The sequence below is a fragment of the Chanodichthys erythropterus genome, chromosome 4, assembly GCF_024489055.1.
Source record: "Chanodichthys erythropterus isolate Z2021 chromosome 4, ASM2448905v1, whole genome shotgun sequence".
Classification (NCBI taxonomy): Eukaryota; Metazoa; Chordata; class Actinopteri; order Cypriniformes; family Xenocyprididae; genus Chanodichthys; species Chanodichthys erythropterus.
Window position 1 is genome coordinate 24,857,278 of NC_090224.1, and position 13,360 is coordinate 24,870,637.

At 37.6% G+C, this 13,360-nt stretch overlaps 1 long non-coding RNA gene across 1 annotated transcript; it reads left to right on the top strand.

The window, feature by feature from the left end:
* Positions 1 to 6,990: 6,990 nt before the first annotated feature.
* Positions 6,991 to 10,223, top strand: LOC137018682 (uncharacterized). Its single transcript, XR_010894926.1, has 7 exons — positions 6,991 to 8,252; positions 8,624 to 8,762; positions 8,847 to 9,010; positions 9,226 to 9,289; positions 9,391 to 9,480; positions 9,588 to 9,682; positions 9,789 to 10,223. It is a non-coding gene; the product is annotated as an uncharacterized lncRNA (long non-coding RNA).
* Positions 10,224 to 13,360: the final 3,137 nt, after the last annotated feature.

The window sequence follows — 13,360 nt, forward strand, 5'->3', positions numbered from 1 at the left end:
TTCACTATTAGCTAATCAGTAACTACCATTTTTTCAGTCCTCCCAGAGAACTACTAAGAACTATATAGGTTCATAATTAACATGAAAGATGCATAATAATGTATAATTAATGCTAAAGAAAAGATCATGTTAACCGACTAGTAATGAAGTATGAAGTATTACCAAATCATTCAGAAGGAATTACTAATTATTTGGATCAGTGTTCTAAAGTGAAAAACATGATAACTCTCAAGCAATACTGAAAAAACGATAAGTTCAGAGTACTCAAAATTATTCTAGACACTGATTACTCAAAAAATGTATGTTAAGCAACTCAAATCTTTTAAGTAAAGAATAAATATAAATAACAATTAAGTCAAACTGATTTTTTTTTTAATTTTAGTTTTATTTAATGTTTAATTCCACTTTACTTAAAACTATTGTTTACCATAAGTAATGTTTCTTATTTTTCAATTATTTTGATGCAGTGGTTGTAAACCCCAATAAATTTAGATTACTCAAAACATTTAAGTTAACAACTCAAAAGATTATTTTCAACTACACAAATTCAGTAATTACAATTTAATTGAAATGTTGAATAAACTAACACCTAATCTTTACAGTTAAGTGTTAGCTATAGCAACAGCGCACCAGCATGTGCTAATGTAACTATCAAAGAGACTATCACTATTTACTTGCATGAACTGTTAATCAACATGCAGTATAGCCTTGATGTTTCTCAGCCCATTCTTGATCTGTCCACATCAGGCACTACTCTTCACCACGATGGTAACCCTAAAAACTCCAACATCTCTCTCTCACACACACACACACACACACACACACACACACACACACACACACACACACACACACACACACACACACACACACATTCCTGTACATCTATCAAAGTGAGGACCGAGTCAATTAACCTGCAAAGCGAGGACCACCATTTCTGCTACAATTACTGGTACATCTATACTATTTTTCAACACTAGGTGTGTCCATGATTCAAGTTTTTAGCTCAGCTTCTTGAAAAAACACAGGGAAAGAACCAGCATTTTACCAGCGGAGTGAGGACATTTTCTAGGGGGCGCTATTGAGGCCATTTCTTACTTAATTATTTCAACTAACTTAAGTTTGCTTTTTTTGGCCATATTTTTGTTTTAGTGTGGACAGCTCAAAGTCCTTATTTAACTGAATTTTACTTCAGCTGAATAAGGACTTGCCTCATTATTTGATCATTATTTTCCTGTTTTCACATTAAAGCTCCTTTAAAAAAAAATCTATATTGTATAAAGTGCTAGAGAAATAAAAGGTGACCTGACAATTAATGCAAGTTTTAGTTTGAGTTTCATAAACAGTCTATGTAAACATGTTTAATTAATCAATGTATTTATTAGAACATGATTTTTCTTGCAGCAGACCTTCTTTTGAGAGTTACAATTGTATTATGAACAAAATTTTTGACATCCTTCCAAGTTCTGTCCTTCAGTGCCTCTTCCTCTTCAAGACACTTTACACAGTCAAGTTTTCCCGGAACCCGGTGCTCCGCCATGAATTTTCCCAATCGCTTATTTACAGCCCTTCTTTCTTCTTCTCGCCACGTTCTTTTCATGATTATCCTGGATGTTTCTACATATGACAAAAAATACCATATAGATTATGTGAGCTTAAAAACAGACACTAAAACATAGGTTTCTGAAACAGCTTTTGCTCAGTCACAGAAAGAACACTAATGTGGGGCTGCTTGATATGGTCAAAAAGTTATTCAATTCTCAAAGTAAAAAAAAAAAAAAAAAAACAGACTTAGCAGGGTTCCCACTCTTTCATGAACACCAGATTCAAGGACTTTCAAGGACTTTTTAAAGCACCGTTTATTTTATATCAAGCACCTATCAAATTCACATCACATATGGAGCGTCATGAAAGACCTCTTACGGTATTTAACATTTTTAATCCTCCAATAGCATTTGCATCCATTTTACCCCGGAAGAGGTACAGAATCATTTGTACATTAATTTTTGGAAATATATTAAAACTGTTTTCAGCTTTCTTATCCCTAATGTTAACAATTATTCCATACTAGTTTTGGTTTTCATTTGTTATGAATCATTACTTGAGTAAAAACATTATAATATAGAGAGAATATTATAAAATTACATTTTGCAATTGAATGAAAAAAAAAAGGATTATATGGATTGTAATTGTGGCTTAAAGTCAGAATATATACAATATATTATAGATAATATAGTAATTATTTTTCCTACTATGTTAGTCAATGGGGGGCGAGATCTGTTTGGTTACTGACGTTCTTCCAAATATCTTTCTTTGTGTTCAGCAGAACAAAGAAATTCATACAGGTTTGTAACTACTTGAAGGTGAGTAAATGACGACAGAATTTTCATTTTTGGGTGAACTATCCAGCACGCAGATAAAATGTTTGATCGGCAAGGCTTTAAAACCCATGCAAATAATAAACTTTTGTGATTGTGAATAACTGCAGTGTCCTGTGAGTATAACTCTACCGCTGTTTTAATGTGATGTGAATGTATGTCGCTTTGTGCAACACAGTATGTTGAGACGGAGGACTGCAACTGACAGAAAGCACTATAGCACGATACAACGTTATTTCTTCAAAAGCAGATCGTGGAGACCTTTTAATCGTCCACGATCAAAATTGCACATCCCTATAAGAATGTTCATTTCAGACACAGCAAGTGTCACAGCTCAAATGTCCAAACCCCGCCTAATCACAAGCAAGGGGAAGTACTGCAATGGAAAACACTCTGAAACTGATTGTAAAATAATATTCCAAAGCAAATATACTACTAAGTTGGGCATGCTATAATTTTCACAAAATTTATTTCAAATTTACTTCAAGCACTTTCAAGGACCAGTATTTGTTTTCAAGTACTTTCCAGGCCTTGAATTCATGTGTACTTTCAAGGTGCGTGGGAACCCTGCTTAGTCTTCAAAGAATCAAGAACTGCATTGTGAATCATGAGTTCAGTGTTGTATACTGTAGCGAATCATGAGATTAGCATTATTAGTCCCTTACTGAATAGTCAAATAATTGTCCCATATATCATTAGTTTTATCAAATATCAAAATAACTAATTGCAGCTCTGTTGCTGAGTAATGACAGCAGGTATCCCCCTCCTTTTTAACTTTCTCCATATAATTAGAAAAATATCTAACTTATCAAAGATGCTGCAAATGAATTCCTCTTCTCAAGAGATGTTTAAAGATGAGGTTAATAGAGCATTTTCTTGAGCACTTCAACAGGTGTCTTCCATGTGAGGGTGACAGTGGGTTTTAGAGGGACATTCAAATGTCAGAAAGCTCTTGGGTTTCATCAGAAAGATGGTAATTTGTGTTCTGAAGATAAACGAAAGTCTTATGTGTTTATAACACCACAAGGGTGAGATTTTTTTTTGATGAACTAACCCTTTAAAAGGAACACTTTTTTTAACAATAGGCTCATTTTCCATCTCTCCTGGAGTTAAACATTTGTGAACCAAATCCATTCAGCCGATCTCGATCTGGGGGTACCACTGTTAGCATAGCTTAGCATAGAATCGGATTGAATCGGATTAGACCAGTAGCATCTCACTCAAAAATGAGTTTCTATATTTTTCCTATTGAAAACGATTCAATCCGATTCTATGCTAAGCTATGCTAACAGTGGTACCTTCAGATCCGAAGATCAGCTGAATGGATTTGATTCACAAATGTTTAACTCCAGGAGAGATGGAAAATGAGCCTATTGTTAAAAAAAGAAAGAAAAAAAAAGTGGAGTGTTCCTTAAGGATCAACTATCGTCCACTGTTTTGTGCTCAGTCATGCATATATTTGGCTCTGGTAGACAGTAACGGAGCGCAGCAAACACTTTAAACGAACATACCCTTCGATTTGGTTGTTGGGTTTCCTCTTTTTTTTCTCTTCGGAGAGGGCCTGTTGGCCTGGCTTGCTCTCCGGCTCTGATCTGCAACAGAAAAGCATTTGCACCTGTTACTTAGTGAATCCTCGGGTGTTGTTGGATCTTCAACATTCATCTGCACTGAAGGGTGTATTACAAATCCTTATCCTTTAATGTTACACATTACGTTGCATGAAGTATAAAGCAGAGAAACATTAAAAGACCAATTTGACTTTAACACATCTTTCATTAGTGAATGGCTGATTTATTAGGGTTCTATAACCAAAGGCAGGTTTTCTAAAAAAGGATTATTTGGCTTGATGTAAAACACTATTCAACTCACCATCCACATCCGAGTCTCCGTCCTCGCTGCTTTGGGCAGGCTTTTTCTTGGGGGAAAAGAGGTCTGAAAACCCGTCTGAAAAACAAAAAAACGTCTTATCAGGTCTTCTGCAGTGTAAAAAGACCTTCTGAAATCATGACCAGATCTCGAAGTAAAGCTGCATTTTTTAAAGATGATCCGAGATTAAACAACCACAAATGTGTGAACACTTAACATCTTTTGATGGACTGCTAGATTCACTCGTTCAGTAATTTGATGAACATTACATGCACACATATGCCTTGTGGACAAAGCTATGAAAAAAAAAAAAAAGCGACGGGCTGTAAATCAGCTACTACTCAACCTAGGGCTGGGCGATACATCGCACACGACTGTCACGCGCATTTCGTCAGTAAAGCCGGTTCCCCGATTACCGCTAAATCGCCGTCACCTGCTTTCAAATGGAGCGGCATTTAATAGACAGAACCGTAGATCACTGACAAGCTACGCAATATCGCGTTCATTATCGAAGGCGATTCATCTGCGATAATGAACACAATGTTGCGTAGCTTGTCAGTGATCTAACTCAACCCCTTGTTTGCATTAAATTTGTTGCACTGCTTTTCTGTATCTAACATTGCCTAAAGAGCCTAAGTCAGGCTCTTCTTTTAACTAATGCTGTGAGTATAAAAACCATACTGTATGGTGCCTATCGTCCACTGTTTTGTGCTCAGTCATGCATATATTTGGCTCTGGTAGACAGTAACGGAGCGCAGCAAACACTTTAAACGAACATACCCTTCGATTTGGTTGTTGGGTTTCCTCTTTTTTTTCTCTTCGGAGAGGGCCTGTTGGCCTGGCTTGCTCTCCGGCTCTGATCTGCAACAGAAAAGCATTTGCACCTGTTACTTAGTGAATCCTCGGGTGTTGTTGGATCTTCAACATTCATCTGCACTGAAGGGTGTATTACAAATCCTTATCCTTTAATGTTACACATTACGTTGCATGAAGTATAAAGCAGAGAAACATTAAAAGACCAATTTGACTTTAACACATCTTTCATTAGTGAATGGCTGATTTATTAGGGTTCTATAACCAAAGGCAGGTTTTCTAAAAAAGGATTATTTGGCTTGATGTAAAACACTATTCAACTCACCATCCACATCCGAGTCTCCGTCCTCGCTGCTTTGGGCAGGCTTTTTCTTGGGGGAAAAGAGGTCTGAAAACCCGTCTGAAAAACAAAAACGTCTTATCAGGTCTTCTGCAGTGTAAAAAGACCTTCTGAAATCATGACCAGATCTCGAAGTAAAGCTGCATTTTTTAAAGATGATCCGAGATTAAACAACCACAAATGTGTGAACACTTAACATCTTTTGATGGACTGCTAGATTCACTCGTTCAGTAATTTGATGAACATTACATGCACACATATGCCTTGTGGACAAAGCTATGAAAAAAAAAAAGCGACGGGCTGTAAATCAGCTACTACTCAACCTAGGGCTGGGCGATACATCGCACACGACTGTCACGCGCATTTCGTCAGTAAAGCCGGTTCCCCGATTACCGCTAAATCGCCGTCACCTGCTTTCAAATGGAGCGGCATTTAATAGACAGAACCGTAGATCACTGACAAGCTACGCAATATCGCGTTCATTATCGAAGGCGATTCATCTGCGATAATGAACACAATGTTGCGTAGCTTGTCAGTGATCTAACTCAACCCCTTGTTTGCATTAAATTTGTTGCACTGCTTTTCTGTATCTAACATTGCCTAAAGAGCCTAAGTCAGGCTCTTCTTTTAACTAATGCTGTGAGTATAAAAACCATACTGTATGGTGCCTATCGTCCACTGTTTTGTGCTCAGTCATGCATATATTTGGCTCTGGTAGACAGTAACGGAGCGCAGCAAACACTTTAAACGAACATACCCTTCGATTTGGTTGTTGGGTTTCCTCTTTTTTCTCTTCGGAGAGGGCCTGTTGGCCTGGCTTGCTCTCCGGCTCTGATCTGCAACAGAAAAGCATTTGCACCTGTTACTTAGTGAATCCTCGGGTGTTGTTGGATCTTCAACATTCATCTGCACTGAAGGGTGTATTACAAATCCTTATCCTTTAATGTTACACATTACGTTGCATGAAGTATAAAGCAGAGAAACATTAAAAGACCAATTTGACTTTAACACATCTTTCATTAGTGAATGGCTGATTTATTAGGGTTCTATAACCAAAGGCAGGTTTTCTAAAAAAGGATTATTTGGCTTGATGTAAAACACTATTCAACTCACCATCCACATCCGAGTCTCCGTCCTCGCTGCTTTGGGCAGGCTTTTTCTTGGGGGAAAAGAGGTCTGAAAACCCGTCTGAAAAACAAAAAAACGTCTTATCAGGTCTTCTGCAGTGTAAAAAGACCTTCTGAAATCATGACCAGATCTCGAAGTAAAGCTGCATTTTTTAAAGATGATCCGAGATTAAACAACCACAAATGTGTGAACACTTAACATCTTTTGATGGACTGCTAGATTCACTCGTTCAGTAATTTGATGAACATTACATGCACACATATGCCTTGTGGACAAAGCTATGAAAAAAAAAATAGCGACGGGCTGTAAATCAGCTACTACTCAACCTAGGGCTGGGCGATACATCGCACACGACTGTCACGCGCATTTCGTCAGTAAAGCCGGTTCCCCGATTTCCGCTAAATCGCCGTCACCTGCTTTCAAATGGAGCGGCATTTAATAGACAGAACCGTAGATCACTGACAAGCCACGCAATATCGCGTTCATTATCGAAGGCGATTCATCTGCGATAATGAACACAATGTTGCGTAGCTTGTCAGTTATCTAACTCAACCCCTTGTTTGCATTAAATTTGTTGCACTGCTTTTCTGTATCTAACATTGCCTAAAGAGCCTAAGTCAGGCTCTTCTTTTAACTAATGCTGTGAGTATAAAAACCATACTGTATGGTGCCTTGCTAAAAGTAGGGGTGGTCCGAATACCATATTTTGAGCTTTGAAGCTCTGTAGAAATGATCATTTTTATTATCATTTCATTAAAAATACTAGTTACTAGCCCAGATAGCATGTAGTAATCGGCCCAAGCTCGGCTGCCCCGCGGCACCTGCGGCTCAGAATCGGCGTGTGTTAACCGGGCCGATTGTGGCCCGCAGCTCGCTCTGGGACATGTATATTTGTCAAGGCTGTAAAGCACTGGGCCGATTCCTGTTCACTGTAACTGGCCCAACTCTGGCTATAGAGATCTGTGCCACTTCTGGCCATGACTCGGCTTATGTTCAATCACAGATGGTTACAAAAGCAAAAATTAAAATTGTCTTAAAATTGACTTCCTGGTAGTATCTGATATGAATTAACTAACATTACACGTTTAATGTTGCGAATTTGTCAATAACAACATATCTGCGGTAAAACCTAATATAATAAAAGTGCCATATAAGAAAGAACATTCTCTAATATGTATAATATCAAATCCATTTATAAGTAATGTAGCAATTCATTATTTTATACGCTTTCATGTATTTTAAACACGCTTCACTGCGCGCTCAGGTGATTCATTCATGTTCACGTGCGTGGCAGGGGAGGGGTCTCGTACCTGTGCTAGTGGGTGAATCCGCCATGTTTGTGCGGTTTGAAGCGGACGCAAGCAAAACAATGGATTATTTACCAAGAGATATTAATGTATGGAGTCATGTAGAGAAAACAGTTCTTGTAAGCATCGACGCACGTTTACATTTGTAGTATTTTTACTTAGCAGAGGCTTATAAAGGAACTTTCTAAAGTTAACTTCACGTGGTTGCTGCGAACGCGGCTTGTTTGGCTTGTCTGAAAACGTTCGATATGCCACTACAGCTAATAAATGGACGAAATCTTTTCTATCTTTGATCTAAGCATTGATATGTGGATCTCGAGTTTTTATGCTGCATTACACTTAGATGAGCAACACTCCGATCTGCAAACAAAGAGCTGAGGAAGAGGATGATGACGGGCCTGCATTCACGAGAAAGAGCAGGTTTGTCTGTTTGTTTTTAGTTTCCACGCTAATAGATTTATATAAATGCAATTGTAATAAGCAACAGTTCTTTTACTCCATGTTTCTTCAAGAAGGTGAGTGAAGAGGATTTGTTTACTATCATAGAAGATCATTGTTTTCAAATAACCTCAATTAACTAAATACAAAAGCTAGTTACATAAGCTAGTTTCACTGATTTTGTTTTTTGTTATGATGAGAATGTGCTGCAATCCTATGCATTAGTATGTCTGAGATCATCTTCAGATGCTAAACTAGTTGCTTCTTCACTCAGCATGTTAAGACGCACAGAAATTAGTGATTACTTCTCATAACATCCCATAAATTGCTTTTAATATTTCTCTGTTGTGTAGTAATGAAGAGAAGTGTTATCATCGCTGAAGAAATTGCAGATTTGAATCCTCAGACACTGAGCAGTAAATAACACCATGGACACCATGTCCATGGCAAGATGTTGCAACTAGCAAGATGTTAGAGCCAATGAGAAAGCTGGTAAGTTAAAGTAAAGTTTGGCACATTCAGTTAGACCATGTTACTTTTATTAACAGATACTTGTATACTATTTGCTCTTTACAGGTTGAATGTAAACCTGAGTAAATGCCGCTACTTTAATGATTATTTCTAAGTTTACTGAGCGATGTAAACTGCTGTCATCCACGTCACATCATTGCTCTAATTGACGTTACCTGAAGAATCCTTTAAGCGTAGCAGATCTTCACAAGCGTCTGGAGCCAACTTATGTAAGTAAAGCAAAACATTTTTTTGTTTTGTTTTTTTCTTATTTGATTTTTGTAAGGATATCTTCATGAAGAAAAGGTATGGGCAACATGTGTTGCTGCTTTTTGTTAAGCACACTGACCTGAGAAATGTGATTTTATTCCTACATTCATGTGAATAAACTAGCAGTAGCTTTATCTATGATTAGTAAACCTTTACAATCTTTCTTTACTTGCAGGCTGAACTGGATGCTTCTGAAGAGTTAGCTTCAACACTGAAGGTAACTTCAGTTGAGTTGACATGTAAGTTGCGTGATGTCTCCTCAGATAACTGGGCACAGACCTGACTTTCTCTTTTCTGCATCCACTGTTGGTAATACACTTGTGTGGTTTTGGTTTTCTAGGTTTGTACAAAGTTACACCATATCACTGAAACGGCACGCGTCAAGATTTCAGAGACTCTGCGTGACATTTTAAACGTTTATGATCTTCAGGTGAGTTGAAATGTGTCAACACTTACTACCTCCATCACTGTCTTCACTGTATATAAAATAAAGTTGGCTTGCTTGTTTAACATGTTAATTTTGGCTTGACTCTGAAGGGCGTGCATGATATCAACATGAAACACATCGTAGCCCTCCGTGCTCCTCAGTGTACCTGTGTGAGGAGGACCCACAATTCTTCAAGACTTGACATGTAAGTATTCAGTGCATTAACAGAATTGCTAGTATCGGTGAATGTAACGTTCTACTTTTAGTCTACTGAGTGAAACTTACAGTTGGACCCTCTATGCTTATTTCAGGAGGCGTTGGGAGAGCCAGACATCACTGATTCTGTCATTGTGGTCAACGAAAGCACAAGTCCTTCAAGCACTGCAGTTGTGATAGAAGATGATCTAAAGTTTTATAATAAAAGACTAATCTTCAAAAAAAAATCTTCAATTGTACAGCTGGAGGTTTATTTTATTTATTTAGTTTTTGTTGTTTTTTGTCTTTTGAGTTAGTTTTTTTATGTAATGTCCTGCAGAGGTGCCTGATCCTGTTCCTGGAGATCTTCTTGCCTGCAGAGTTCAGCTAAGTTATTCAGCTCATTATTTTGCTAAGTACAACAGCAAAACTTTTTCCATTTACCAATGTATTTAAAACATTAAGTTTGTCTATACTTATTCAATTTTATACTCTGTGTATAAGTAAATACTAGGGCTGCCCCCTAATAGTGGACTAACCATTAGAAGAGACTTGAAGAGGCTTGGTCGACCAAGATTTTATTAGTTGGTTAGTCGCAGAAAAAAAAACTCCACAGGAAGTAGCGAAGTCACGCAACGCAGTCGGTGAGGGACAGATCGTTAACGGCGGGAAATCCAGACATTCGTCTATCATTCATCGACCTCAAATATGGCTTATCACTTGAAACATGTAAGTAGTAGCAACTTTACAAGTCCACTAGCTCTAATGTTAGCCTAGTCCTATATAAATGTGCTCTATTATTTGGAATACATCTATATAAAGCTTGGAATGTCTTCAATTCAAATAGAAAATAAATATTCTCAGATTATGTAATCCATATGAAACTTGCATATATGCGATGATGAGTCAGCATTGTTGACTTAATCTCTGCAGCCGAAAACACAGAAAACATTATCAATGATTGAAATGTTTAGACAGTCTCCTTGCTGTTTTTTTCACGACACATTCATAATCGTTACATTTGCCGGTGCGCTGAGGCTAGCTTTATGCATGCGTTTGAGCGCTGATTAGGCTATGTATATATTAGATTAAAGGCTCATTATTATGATTTATGGCTTATTAATATAAATGTGCGATTAGTCGACTAATAGCTTAAATGAACGACTTGAAAAATCTTTAGTCGAGGGCAGCCCTAGTAAATACCAGTGTATAATTTTTCAAAATGTGGTAAATATTTACAATAATTGTATAACAACTGCTGTTATTTGATGTAATATAGTTTTGTAATTGTTTTGTAAATAAAATGTTTTCATGCCAACCAGATCACGTGAGTTCTTTACAAAGGGACATATAATTGCTTTCATAATAATGTGATGTTTGTATAGATTTAAGTAATGTTATTTATGTATTCTAATTTATATAATTAAAATGCAAGTAAGCGTTTTGGCTGGATATCAAATTTAAATGAAAAATGTATGAACACTATGTTAGATATATAAACGGGGCTGGGCCGTTTCTGGCGCGCTGTGCGCATTTGCGACGGCCCGATACCGGCTTGGTTCCGGCAGCTTTGGCATGGTAACGGTTGCCGCGTCTGGCCCGATTGACTCGGGCCGGAATCGGGCAGTGAGTACACCAGGCATCTGGTCCGAGTGCAGCAGAAGGAAGCGGGCCGAGTGGTTAGTCTCCAGCAGGCGAGAATCTAACCAGAACTGGCCCGATTGTATTTTGCTATCTGGGAGGGTTTACTGGGATTTTTAAAGTCACTATACAATTCCAGAACAATAATTTATCTATTTTTTTTATTTATTAGTTTACCGACTTAATGCAATCACTCTACCGGTGTGAAAATGCCATAGTTCTGAAACTGGGACTTAACTCTTTTTGGTTTAGTTCACTTTCACAAGCCAATATTTTAAAGCGTACCAAAATGTGTTTATTCAAGTCACATGCATTTACAACTGTTCTCTTATTAGTCAGTTTCCTCTGTCATCCATTAAAATGACTGACAAGTTCGCTCCACAAGCTTATTGCGCCTTAATCTGTGACCGTCAAGACACACGCAAACACTATAGGGATGTAGCCGTCATTCCCGTTGATGAATTATACCACGAAGTTGCACACAGTCGCAAAGCATGCACAAGTACTTAAAATTAAAAGCAGCCTCTGACCACGAATGTCATTGCCTTTCACTTTTATTTTTCCAAACTTTTTGAAAGATCACCTAATGAAAGGTTTGATTATTGTGTTTGTGAGAGGAACTGTAAGCAAGCAGAATACGGATGTTCTGCCGTTAAAAACTAAAATTAGAATTGATTCTTAAATTCTCTAAATCATTCTAGAACTCCTTTTTCTGGGAGGGGCTTTAAACAAAGTTTACAACTCTCTATATAGACAAATCTGAAATGTTAAAATTTAAAGCTTACCCTCATCGACCTCTCTTCCTCTCTTGACTCCTTTTTTTGTTTTTCTCTGTGAAACAGAAGTTGATGTGGGACTGTCACCTGTAAGTAATTAAAAACAATCAAATATTACTGCTTGGTTGTCTTGAAAAGTCATACGAACATACTTTTGATTAAAAGAGCTATATTTTTTTAAACAAGAACTGCATATATCAGCGTAATCACTAAAAGTACACACTCCTCACTTACGTTCACATAAAAGCAGTGAGTTAACTGCTGATGTACTTTGTGACTATGGTCACCTAAATAAGTGTTAATGTTTAGCTGTTTAAGATTCTTCCACCAAATAAATGAATGGTTTTCTCTTAAAAATGACCACAGTGGCTAAAGTTACTATTTAAAATATAAAGATGTAGGACTACACAATACAACTGCATTTAAAATAAACCAGAGCTTATACATACCACATACTGAAGGATGAAGCGTGTTAAGGTTCTTCCCTCTCAAGGTCTCAGTGCCTTGCTCCATTGCAAACAGAAGCTTACTTATCTTAGCAATTTGAAAAGTTTTGTCAGTCTGTCGGTAAAAGTCATGGTGAACTCTGATGTCATGACCCATGAACCTTGCGACTTGCTCCAGCTCTTGTTCACTAAGGTCCAAGAGTTGGCAGAGTGTGGCAACCTGTTTTCTTAATTTAGTTGACCTTAGGAGTTCTGGGTTTTCTGCTTTGCTTTCTTCTGCATATTTACGCAGACAGTCACATCCACGTATGTTTGTCATGACACCGGGTCTTGCAAAGAGATAAGGATTATCAGCAGGTACACCAGCTTCTTCTCTTCTTTGAACTAGCAAATCGATCGACTCTTTCATTCTCTTTGTCAAAAAAACAGGAACCTTCTTCCCTCGTTTCCCCCTGATTTCAATGCGGATTAAGATTTTGCTGAGCTCCTTTTCTAGTGGTGTCAATGTCTCGTAGATGTCCTTATTAATGGCAGTACAAGAAATGTTTGCCTTCTTGTAAATGTCAAGGGTCAAGCGTGATGCTTCCCCTTCACGACGTTTGTTAAAAATAATGACCTGTGCCAGAATACTTTCATTTAAAGCCTTGTATGCTTTTATATTCATCTGCTCCATCAGTGCAGCTCTTGCTTTATCCTCTACTGTCCTCAGATGATCTCTTAGACAAATCACATTTTTGGTAAGAGGGATGTCATCTTCTCTGTTCCACCTTTTCTCTTGCATAGTTTGGTGAGCAGTGATGGAAACACTGTTTCTCCAGTTTTTCT